The following is a 12,737-nucleotide window of genomic DNA, read 5'->3' on the forward strand; positions in this document are numbered from 1 at the left end:
CTAATCATCAACCATTGGATGGGTTAACTGCAACAATTCCATTTGATAATAATGTATAAAAAGGGTATCTATAACAAATTTGTTGATATGGTATCCACAACAATTGTTAGTCCACCAGTTATTCTTAAGCATAATTCTCTCATGCATGAGAGCTATATTGAAGAGTATGCTTTAGATGACTATTTTAAAGATGTATATGTAACTTTGTGCCAAGGAAGCTAAGTAGAGGAATTAGATTATTATGTTCATGATAAATTCTTGTATCATCTTGGCAAGTTATGCATTCTATAGGGTGAAAGAATCAACATCATAAGGGAAGCACATACTTCTCTTATTGTTGGCCATTTTGGTGTAGGAAAGAGAGTGGCACAATTACCAAGGTATTGTTATTGGCCTTGTATGAATGAAAGTGTGTTGCGACATGTAAGAGGATGTTATTTATGTGCTACTAGTAAGCCTAGCAATAGAAAGTTAGGATTGTATACGACACTTCCAGTTCCTTCGCGTCCTTGGGAAAGTGTTTCTATGGACTTTTTAGGAGGGTTACCTATGTCCAAAAAAAATCATGATTATCTTTATGTTGTGGTGGATTGTTTCTGCAAGATGTGTATTTTGATGCCTTGTAAGAAGCAGGTTACAAGTGAACACACTGCACAAATGTCCTTTAAAAATGTATGGGTGCATTTTGGGTTACCCAAATCTATTATTTATAATCGAGATTCTGGATTTGTCGAGAAATTTTGGTCAAGCTTATGGGGACTCATGGACACCAAGTTGAAAAAGATCACATCATTCCATCTACACACTGATGGACAGACAGAAGTGGTGAACAGAATAGTAGTAAATCTTCTTCATGGTTATTGAAACAAACATCCTAATCTTTGGGATGAACACTTACACTACATTCAAAATGCTTACAAATGGGCAAAGAATTCATGGACTCAAACATCTCCATTTGAGGCATACTTGGGATACTTATGAAAATAACCTTTATATTTTAGGTTTGGGAAAGATGTTGCTATTAGTGGACATAATGACATTGATAAGGCCAAGAGATTCATTGAAAAAGTTCAATTGGTGCATCAAATGGTTCAAGAACACTTGGAAAAGAGTCAGACCAAGTACAAGACAAGGCATGATAAGCATCATGTTGACCACAATTTTCATGTTGGAGATGAAGTTTTTCTTTACATGAGCAAGGATAGACTTCAAGGAGAAGGTAAATAATTGAAACCAATAAGGTATGGACCTTTTAAGTTTTAGAAAAGATTGGTAATAATGCCTTCCAGTTGGATTTGCCTCCATATATGCAAATGTATTTAGTTGTTAATGTTGAGAATTTTAGATTATATGGGCCTCTTTTAATTGAGGATCAAGGAGATAATGTTCATATTCCTTTAATAAAATATTTCTCTCCTAAATTTCCTGAATAATTGCAGCAGGATATTATCCTTGACAGAAAAAAAAGAACTTCAAGAAGAGGGAACGTGGAATACCTTCGTGTGGGGCTCAAAGGTACAAATCCAAGAAAAGCTAGATGGATTGAGATTGGAAGTGTGAGGTAACTATGCCCTCATATTTTTGTTGACTGAAAATAGTCTTTTGGATGTCCAAAAGATTCTAGTGTGGAGGAGTGATCCAAAGGATTAGTAAACTGCTCAAAATTTAAAGTGTTGAAAAATGCTCGAAATTAGTGCCAAAGCGTAGATCTCGCCAGTCTAAGTCCAACGCGACTTGAATCGCCCAAAATCCATATCATATGCTCCCAATATCGCATTTTGATCTCTTTCCCAAACAAGTAAAATTTTCATAGGTTGGATGCAGGACTACTAACTTGGCAGTTCATACAATAGATCAACAAGCTCATTGTGTAGGTTCACTGGTATTCTCAGGCCAATGGGAGGCTACTAAGTGGCCTCATGTGATTAGTTCAATTTCACAGGTTTTGATTGGTGGTTAGGGTTTTTAGGTGGACCAATGGTGCGATGCCATGTGGCACCCCAACACAGTGTCAAAGATTAGTATGGGTTGGCCGGAGGCCTGACTGGGTTCGAATACTGGGATCTTTGAACAATAAATGCAACGCTCCACTGCATCGTGAATGGTGTTGCTTAATAAACCATAGCATTGAAATCCTATTTAAAATTTAAGCAATTTGAACTTCGGAGAGGGGGTCGGGGCAAAGCCCCTCACCCTTGGTCACTACACTGCCCATGAGCCCATGGGTAGAGTGACCAAGCACTGGGGGCTTAGCCCTTACCCACGGTCTAAACCTTGAACCATATTGCCGAAGGAAGACGCAACACAAAGCTTAGCGGGATGGATGTGGATAATATGGGGGCCAACCCTAGGTTATATGCGCCATGGAACCGAATGTTGATAGACTAGGGGGCCATGCTGACAGGGTTGGGCGTTAGCCCCAACCCCGAGGCTCATTGCCCCATGTGGCCCAAATTTTTCGCTGATAAGCCTTATTAGACATTTAAAAGAAACAAAAAATTGCACCTGAACCGTCAGGAATCTCACCAATGCTGGGCAAAATTGGCACTCGACAGGCCCTAGAATGGAAGAATTCGTAGAATAGTGAGTAGAGAAGTCTAGCTTGTAGAGGAGAGTCAGCAATGAAGTCTAGTTTATAGAGGAGTTAGCAGAAAAACTTCTCTAGAACATAACTTCTTCAGTTTTTGGCAAAATAGAGCCTAACAAGAGCCCAAGTGGGGTTTTTTTTTACTATTATTGAGCCATTGTAGACATAATTTTTACATTATGTGCATTGTAAATCTATATAAAGACAAGTTTGAGCACTTAATGAAGGAGGCCTAACATTGGAAGTTGGACCAGGTGATATAGCCGAAGAGAAGGCTGAACTACTTTATCATTTTCTAAAAGTATAAAAATATAACACAATACTCTTAGCCTCATAGATAAATTTAAAAAATATAAATTTTCAATCACAAATCATGTAGTGCCTAAAAACTCACTTAAATAATTGTGAAAAATAATATTAATTTATTTTATTTATATATAAAAACAATACTTTCAAATTAATTAATTCCATTGATCAAATTAATACATATTTTTTTATATGACTCTAAATCTATATATTAAACTTAATCATTAATGATTTGACATCTTCCTAACATTTACATGTTAAAAAACGATTAGATGTTTAACTAAGATTTAAATGTTAAACTTGATCTTAAATTCATATTAAACGTAACGATTAGATATTTACAGAAGATTTACATGTTAAACTTGACCTGAAATTCATATGAAACGTAGATCAAATTCATATGAAACGTGAATTGCCAATTATGACATGTGAAAATACTATTGGAGGAGCAGAGACAAGTAGCACAATTGTTGTTGTTTACTTGAGCAGAGGCAAGCAGCATAATACTCCGCTGCGTTCAGGGCGGGGCGCCCAAGCCATTTGTATCAAAGTATGGAGAAAAGTTTATGGGATAGGGGCACCGGGTAATATAACTAGATCCAAGTTTCACGTGGAGAGAGTTCTGAGCAATGTAGATAAAATTAGTACATAAACCAATGCAATCGGATAAACTCGTTAATAATTAATAATTAGGTGAAAATCTTTAAAATTACATATTTTAAATAATTCACTAATTATCAAAATAGTTTCGAACTCTAAATTTAAACAAATATAGAAAATAGTAAAATATTTTTATTTTTTTATTATATAATTATTTTAGAAATAAAAATTATTTATATATATTATTTCTTTTTCAAATTCATAAATGACTTTTAACCATTATTATATAATTTATTTTAATATTAATAAAAAATAGTAAAAGATATTAATAGTAAATTAAAATGATTATTAAATTATTAAGTAAAGAAAACAATTTATTTTTATATTTGTATTTTTTTATGAAATATATTAATTTTTCTTTTAAGAACAATTATCTTTTAAAATGTATTTATTTATATTTTACATACAAAAGCAAAACTTTTTATGATGTATTTTTCAATAAAAATATTATCATTACAATAAAATTTGTAGTTGAATAGGTTTGGATACTCCATCACAACAATACAAAATTGCAATTAAGAAAATATCTCAATCTACCAATCAGTAAACCTTAAATTAGCTGAATTCTAAACCTTAATTCTAAAATGAATTTAGTATTTTTACTTTACTTTAATTATATTTACACTAAACCATAATTACTAGCTACTCTATAGCACTTATTTATTTATATATATAAAATAATATCATTTAAAAAATAATTTAAATATTTGTAAAAACAAATTTATATGAATAATTATCAATTATATATCAAAATATTGATACTATTACGGTAAATTATATTCTGCCACTTATAACTATATTTATTAAAATAGTATAACTCAAGGTACAACTTTTTCTAAAAATTGACACTATTACCTTCAATTATTTTCCTACCACCTTATAACTATTTTAGTTATTACAATAGCGTAACTCAAGGTACAACTTTTTCTAAAAAATTATAAATTAAACATTTAAAACATGTGTTTGATTCTCATACACTTCCAGAAAATAATTTTTTTATAAGCTAACGAAAAACCATGATTATGAAAAGTTAACCTTTTCTATTAAAAGTTCATGAAAAACCCTAATCAACGCGAAAACAAGGGGCTAATGCAATCGAAACTATTGGACGTAGTAACGGAAATACGGATGTAGGCGCACGTTTTCACAGTGACATGAGGGGATTTTCACAGTGACATCATTAGATATATGTTACTTGATGGTTTACTGTTCGTTCGCAAGGCTTTCCACATCGGTTCGCTTGCAATTTGCATCTCAATACAACAAACATCGATCTTTTGACTTTTGGAGACTTTAAGTCTCCGACAGTTCTCAAAATTTCCACAAGATTATTGACAACTTTTAGGTATCAGTGGCTTTCCATGCTCGGCTCATCTAATATTTAAAGTTAGCATCGAGATACATTAACAGGGAGTGAGGATTCTACATCTTGAAGTTATAAATACAAGTTAGCAATAAGTTCACATAAAGCTGGAAGAGATATTAAAATCTGAGGATTCTACATCTTGAAGTTATAAATACAAGTTAGAAATAAGTTCACATAAAGCTGGAAGAGATATTAAAATCAGTTTAAGTTTATTAAATTTGTATGTATTATTTTTAATTGAGTTATTTTATAAATATATGTATTTATAAGCATAATTTGTTGTTGGAGAATTTTATTTTTTTGTAAAGGGAAGATAGGGTTTTTATGTTAGTGGTTTGTTTAATTTTGTGAATGGAAAAGGAAGTGTAGCTATCTGTTTGAAATTATAAAGGTTATATAAATGTGTATAAATTAACAATAATTAAATGACCTTATTTTTTCACTAATCACTTATATAATTATAAAAGAAATATGAAATATTTATTTCAAAATAAAGTTTATTCAAAATTTAGTATAATTAGGAGAAAATTGTTTAACATTTTATTTTGAAAATTTCTCCAAAAAAATGCTTGGTGACTTGTATAGCAATTCTTTATCACTCTTCTTACATTATTTTACAAAATATGACATGTCTACTCATGCAAAACTTCTAATTATGTATTTACTAATATATTTATTATTCATGCAAAACTTCTAATTATGTATTTACTAATATATTTATTATTCATGCAAAACTTCTAATTATGTATTTACTAATATATTTATTATTCATCCATCCACATGTCTCTTGCATAAATAATTCTAATTTCTAAAAATGTATATTATTGTTTCCTCTTTCAACAATTGTGCCAATTTTCAATGTTTATTATTATTTTTTTTTAACTTTCTTGAGTTTTTCATGTATTATTTCATTTAAAAAAAATGTAAAATAATATTGCAAATTTATACTAATACATATTATTAATTTATAAGTTTGGTTTCAAATTCTACATAAAAATAAAATTCATTTTTACCCTAATACATACTCTTACTCTTATAAAATATATATAATTAACCTTACATAAATATTACATTAAAAAATAAAGTATTCATAATATAATTTTGAATTATATTTACATAAAAGATACCTTTCTTAAAACATTTCCCGTAGATTATACAAATTAGCCTCAATTCACTTCACAGCACATTCATGGACGATTAGAGGGTGGACATATTTGGAGTATAAGGCTTTGTGATTTCGTTATGTATATGTGCTCCAATTTTCAGTTTTAATAAAACCTTCAGCCTTTTACTAATTAACAATTTGTCACTTGTTTCTTTGTATTTTAAAATTGTCATCATTTGGATAAGAGCATTATAATGGCGCTGGCTGGGTTGAGATTAATTAATTAAATGTATGTTTTATAGCCTAATAAAATGTGGCAGTTTAGGATGATTTATATTTTGTTATTGTTCTACGCAGAGAGAAATGTTTTTAATAAACAATTAAGAGAATCTCTAGCTTAAAGAATGTAACACATGTTTAGTTATAAACATTTATGTAAACATAACTTAACGAGAAAAAAGGGACACTCCAGTTTTTTCATATTTTGAGTTAAGAAAATAAAACATATCACACAAAAAAAATATATATGAATATTGTTTGGAGAATTTATTATTATTATTATAATGATTAAAGTATAAAAATTAATAATGTATATATATTTTTTTCAATTGAAGTTTAGGTAGATCTATTTAAAGGGATTTATTCGAGCGCTTCTTTGATCAGTCTAACTTGAAGGGTGTCTCGGAAATTTGACCCGATAACCTTCCAGTTAGCAAATTACTTAACAATGAGAATTCTACTAATTAAACTATCCATTAAAACTATAATATAAATTAATTTTAAAAGTAAATAAATTTATTAATATAAAATCAATTATATTTATTTTATTTTATTTATTTAATTATTTATTAAAAAATTAATAATAATTATGATAATGTTCCAAAGATAAAAATTAATAATGTAAATTTTATAAATTTCAAATAAAATATAAAAATATATAACACAATACTCTTAGCTTCATAGATAAATTTAAAAGGTATTAATTTTCAATCATAAATCATATCAAAAAAATAGTACCTAAAAACTCACATAAATAATTGTGAAAAGCAATATTAATTTATTTTATTTATATATAAAAACAATACTTTCCAATTAATTAATTTCATTTTCCTATAGATTAAATTGATCAAATTAATACATATTCTTTTTATATGATTTTAAATCTATATATTAAACTTAATCATTAATGATTTGACATCTTCCTAACATTTACATGTTAAACTTAATCTCTTGAATGATTATATGTTTATCAAAGATTTAAATGTTAAACTTGATCTGAAATTCAGATGAAACGTGAATTGTCAGTTATGACATGCGAAAATACCATTGTAGAGATTTGAAGGGTAACAATTAGGATAGTGTCACGCCCCTACACCTGCGGTGATCTTCCAACCGCTTGTAGCGAGGTGCGGCACCACTGAGCGCTTTCTTTTTAACAATACTAACACCCGTGGACTACGCCTACTTCAACATGAACATCCTTAACTGAATAAAGCATTATCCTTTATACTTTAGTGAAGACCATTCTCAATTATTAACCATATACAATAAACCGAGAACATCAACAATAATCAAGTACAAAGGGAGGGGCAACTCCCAGAAAGTCTGCCCAACAATGTATTATAACAGCTTTTCTTCAATAGTACAAATACAAGTGATGCTTGACAATCTTCAAGCCAACACTTAGAATAATTTTACAACAAGGCATAGAACAGCCTTATACAATTATATGCACCTTTGCACAAGGTGGAACGCTCACCCGAGCCACCTATTTCACCTTGCCAAATCCTGCATACAATTATCTGCACATAACTCCACTTCCGGCACGCTTGCCTCACTCAAACCGCACTTAAGTCCAAAACTGCGCCTTTAGAAGCACTACGCATGAGATATGCATAGTCTACCTTTATCCCTGCGCTGCTTTTACCCCTTGTGCGTACTTGTTGTGCGAAGTTGGTTGTCACAAATGAGGTGCAGTCCCCTTTATATATACGCATATCACCTTGCATATAATCTTTGGGCCGACCTCTAACTTTTATTATGAACGCCCCCAAGTTATGTTTTATGGTGTCGGCTTGGGTACGTTTCATGTCCAACGTTTCAACGCATATAAACCTTCTTTCCATGCCCTCATAACATATACGTTCACGTATGAAACGACACTTAGTCATTTTTCATGTACTCCATAACGTAGCATGGTTACGTCGTATTATGTCGCGCCTCTCCCGCAGCTCGTCGCAAACTGTCGTTCAGCGCGCCCGTGTGCGCGTCCGCCCGCGTTCGTGCCCGGCGCCGTCGCACCGTCACCCGAAGGCCTTACATTCTCCTCCACCTGAAATCATTGTCGTCCTCGACAACATACCATCATCCATGATGTTGACTCCTCCACATAAGGCAAACATCACTGCAACATATGTAGAACCACTGTCTCCACCATGTCTCGGCCTAGTGACCAACTGCCACCAAGCTCACCATACCAAAGTACGTATCTCCACGATCCATGCCCGGGTCCATGGAAACTCCATCCATCTCATCTGCAACATGCCATCATCAATCATACCTGCTCCATATGCTTGAGGACTCACTGCCATGAGCAGCTAACAATGAGCCCATCTTCTTACTCATCTAAGAAGATGTAGAGGGAGTAGAGCCTGAAGGCTCTCCCTCACTAATCAACTCGATCCATCTATCAGGATCCTCAATCTCCATCCTTTGTAGATAAGCAACCCGGTCTTCCTTTTGGACATCCGGTCTCACATATACCTCATCATCATCATCATCATCTTCCACCAGCTCTAGCCTTCTTGTTAAGTCCAAGATGCTATCTGAAAGTGTCTTGATGACCACTGACTGCTCCACAAGCTTTGCCTCAACAGTGGACAACCGCTTGTTCACTTTTTCCTTATCCTCCATTTGCATTGCTCCTACTTTACAATCAGGTCTCGTTGCACCAATGGTAGGCACACCAATGGGTACATCTTCCCTTCCATCGTAAATGTAGAGCTTCTTCAAATGTGGTACAATCATAGCATCGAATTGTTTCATAAACTCCACCCCAATACAGTTTCGTAGTCATCAATCCGCACTATAGTGAAGTCCACCTTCCCGGTGCAATTGGTAGCGCAACAGAAAACGGCTGGCAGTTTGCGGCATTGGATTTGGCAAGCATGCCATCCGAGGCGAGAACGGCAAGTTTTATGTCGTTACGGATGCGGTGATGATGCCGTGATTTTTTGGATCATCTTCCAAAATGACATGCTCCTCCAGCTCAAGGAAGAGCTGGTTATCAACAGCTTCAAAACAATCGATGGACGAGGCGCCAACTTTCACATTGGTAAGGGCCCGTGTATCACCATAAAAGATGTGACAAACATCATCATTCATGGCATCAACATTCATGAGTGTAAGCGTCTACGAAACGCTATGGTAAACACCTTTACTCTGAATAGCAAAATAAATCATGGCGATGGGATTTCCTTCTCGACAGCGAGGCACATATGGGTGGACCATTGCTCTATGTCTAACTGTGAAGATGGCCTCATTGACGCAGTCAAGTCATCCACCTATATCACCATTTCCAACAATTACTTCACTCGCCACACCAAGGTAACCAAGCTCACATACTCATTCGTTCATTAATTGCAATTCACTCTATTTTATTCACTCATTCGTTCATAAATTGCAATTCACGCTGCGCTTTTCTCCAATGGTAGGGGATGCTATTGGGTCACAGTGACGACCACCATCATGACAAAGTTACGCAGGCAACGGTTGCACTCAACCATTTTGGGGAAGGTCTCGTGCAACGAATGCCAAGGTGAATAATTTAATTGTTATTTTATTCATTTACCGTTTTATTTTTCATTTTGTCGTGAAGGAAAAGTATGAAATAGCTATTATATTATTTAGATTTTAAATAATGAATTAAATGGATGTAGGTGCCGATATGGATACTTCCATGCGTTTAACAATGATTACACTGAGTGGGAAATGTATGTCATTGGTGGAAGTTCAAACCGCACCCTACTGAGTTAGTGTAAATCCCTTTGCTAAAGTAACCATGAGGCAAAACACCAGATTTGTGGCATCTGCAAATCCCTTTGCTAAAGAAGTAACCATGAGGCAAAACACCACAGAAAATGAATGGAAAAAGTGGAACTGGATATCAGAAGATGTTATGCTACTAAATGGTGCATATTTCAGGCCGTCAGGATCTCAGGTGCTTTCGACCTATGCAACCGCATGCAGTGGCAGACCAAAGAGTTCAGCCGTTGTGGAAGAGATCACCAGGAACGCAGGCGTGCTCTCGTGCAAGAAAGGAACTCGCTGCTAACTGCAACTTCACATTATCTTTTATAATAATAAGTTATCCGGCATATTGATATTGATCTGCAATTTATTACTTTGTCAATTTCGCAAGTATAAAAGATTCATGTTTATATGAAAATGTAAATTTTAAAAATAGTCATTTTAAACTTTGTCCGCAATGTAGAACTTAATCATAAGAATTATGTGCCGAAGTGTTTTGATTTTGCTAATTTTTTTTCTAAAAATTTTTCAGTAACAGTATTTGAATTATTGTTTTGATGGTGGAAATAGATTTAGTCTCATCAAAAAATTTTGGAACACCCAAAATTTTGAAATTTAACAGGTGTAAAAAAATCAAATTCTATTATTAATATATATTTGAAAATATTATCTATTCATGATTTTTAATATAATAATACTCATCTTTCTATCTTTTCTGTTATAATAATAATAATAATTTGTTTTTTATTTATTCAAATTTAGATCTTCAAAATATCAAAATATCTACGATTAAATAAGAATTATATATATATATATATATATATATATATATATATATATATATATATATATAACAAATAGCTTATTTTCCAACCAGCTTTAAATCATATTAGCATGTTCACAACATCATATTTAAATTGATGGATAATACCCTATCCACAATATAGGTGTGTAACTTACCTCATTTTCATTACATATCCATATGATTCTTCATATCTACTTGTACTTGAGGTCATTAATAGATTTGTCGAAATAGGTTGCCTTTAATAGTACAAATCATATATATACAATGTCAAATCAGCTCACTCATTCAAACACCAATTAAAACTATCCAACAACCTTATATAACTGTTGATATGTTCATATGTTCAGGATTCATATATATTCATGGCATGATGAAATTTTAGATTACGGTAATCTGCAAGAGTACTAAACATCAATCTAGCCAAAGCACATCAATCAATAATGTCATGTAATTAAAAAATCTAAAACGTAGTCAATTATTATTGTAAATTATAGTGAAAAAAAGACATCAAAATACTAAAATATTGACATTAACTTTATCAACATACAATATTGATACTCTCATAATATGATCATTTATAAAAAAGAAATATCATGAAATTATTAAAACATATATATTAGCCATTGTGCACATGCTCCCATTTCTCCCTCTCTCTCTCCCCGCTTTATCTGCCACAATTCTCTCTCTCTCTCTCACACACACACACACATGCTCACTCTCTTTCTTTCCTTGTTCTTCTCTCTTCCATACTCTCTCTCTCTAACTCCCTTCCCCAATGTCCCCTATCCCCCACCTTTCCCTCTCTAAGTCTCCCTCTTCTTACTTCTCTTTCTCTACCTCATGACTCTATCTCCCTTTTATTCATTTCCTATCACTCATTAACTCCCTCTTTATCCATTTACACCACTCTTCTCACATCTCCCCTTCCTTATCATCTTTTGTCTCTCCACCCTCACTCCACTCCCTACATTTCCATATCTATCCCTTCACCCCTTCCTTATTCCATCCTTCACAACCAAACCCCAACTCTACCCCTCTCTCCCTCCCTCGCTCCCTACATCTTAAAGGTTCTAGACATAAAAGAACATACATGTTTTGAAAATACACACTTATTCTTGAAAGAGTGTTTTTTTTTTTATAGATTTCCCATGCATTGTTAAAGCATAACTCATGCTTTTTGAATGCATACACATTTTGAAAGCATTCACAAGCAATTGAAATTGTGCACATGTTCTTTAAAATCCAAATTAACATGTATGTGAGGCAATCTAGGGAGTACTAAATTGATAACATTATGAACATGTGCATCTTTTTAAATGTTCTCACTTGTTCCTATATTAGTGAATGCATGATGGCACCCTGATAATAAATTAAAATCATGGAATAGGGAACTAGAAGAGAATAATTTAGTTAGTAATTCACCCTCAATATGTCACTAAGTATTTAAAATGATGCTAATAGGAATTAGATACTAGTGGCATGATTAGTATTGGAATCCAAAGTTTTGTGAGCCATGTTAAAAATGAAAAATTGAATCGATAGTAAATAAAAAATTAGACTAATAAAAGGTTGAATTCAACAAGAATCTACATCCACGGGTTTGTGTATGTGTTACTCTAATCTACTAGATCTGTTAGTTGATTTAGTCAACTACACAATCAACCCTTCTATACCATCAACCTATATACTTGGTTTACCCTCTTATTTAGTCCATTTTCAAGCCACATTCATGTATTATTGAGTTAAGTTGACTTCCTAGAAAAATGTTGTAATAAAGGAAAAGTCAATTCCTAATGTCCCTTAGCTAGGTGATAGCGGGGTGTCAGAATGTGTGATTCAAATGAAGCCACTCTAGGCCATCTTCTATAATGACATGGTT

General features: G+C 32.9%; 1 pseudogene; it reads left to right on the plus strand.

Annotated features, from left to right (window-relative positions):
- Positions 1 to 10,357, plus strand: part of LOC149159487 (putative pectate lyase 18) — a 50,231-nt pseudogene extending 39,874 nt beyond the window's left edge.
- Positions 10,358 to 12,737: the final 2,380 nt, after the last annotated feature.

Source organism: Pinus tabuliformis, chromosome 5_2, assembly GCF_031772625.1.
Source record: "Pinus tabuliformis cultivar Carrire ecotype Pingquan chromosome 5_2, CPIR1, whole genome shotgun sequence".
In the NCBI taxonomy this organism is placed as follows: Eukaryota; Viridiplantae; Streptophyta; class Pinopsida; order Pinales; family Pinaceae; genus Pinus; species Pinus tabuliformis.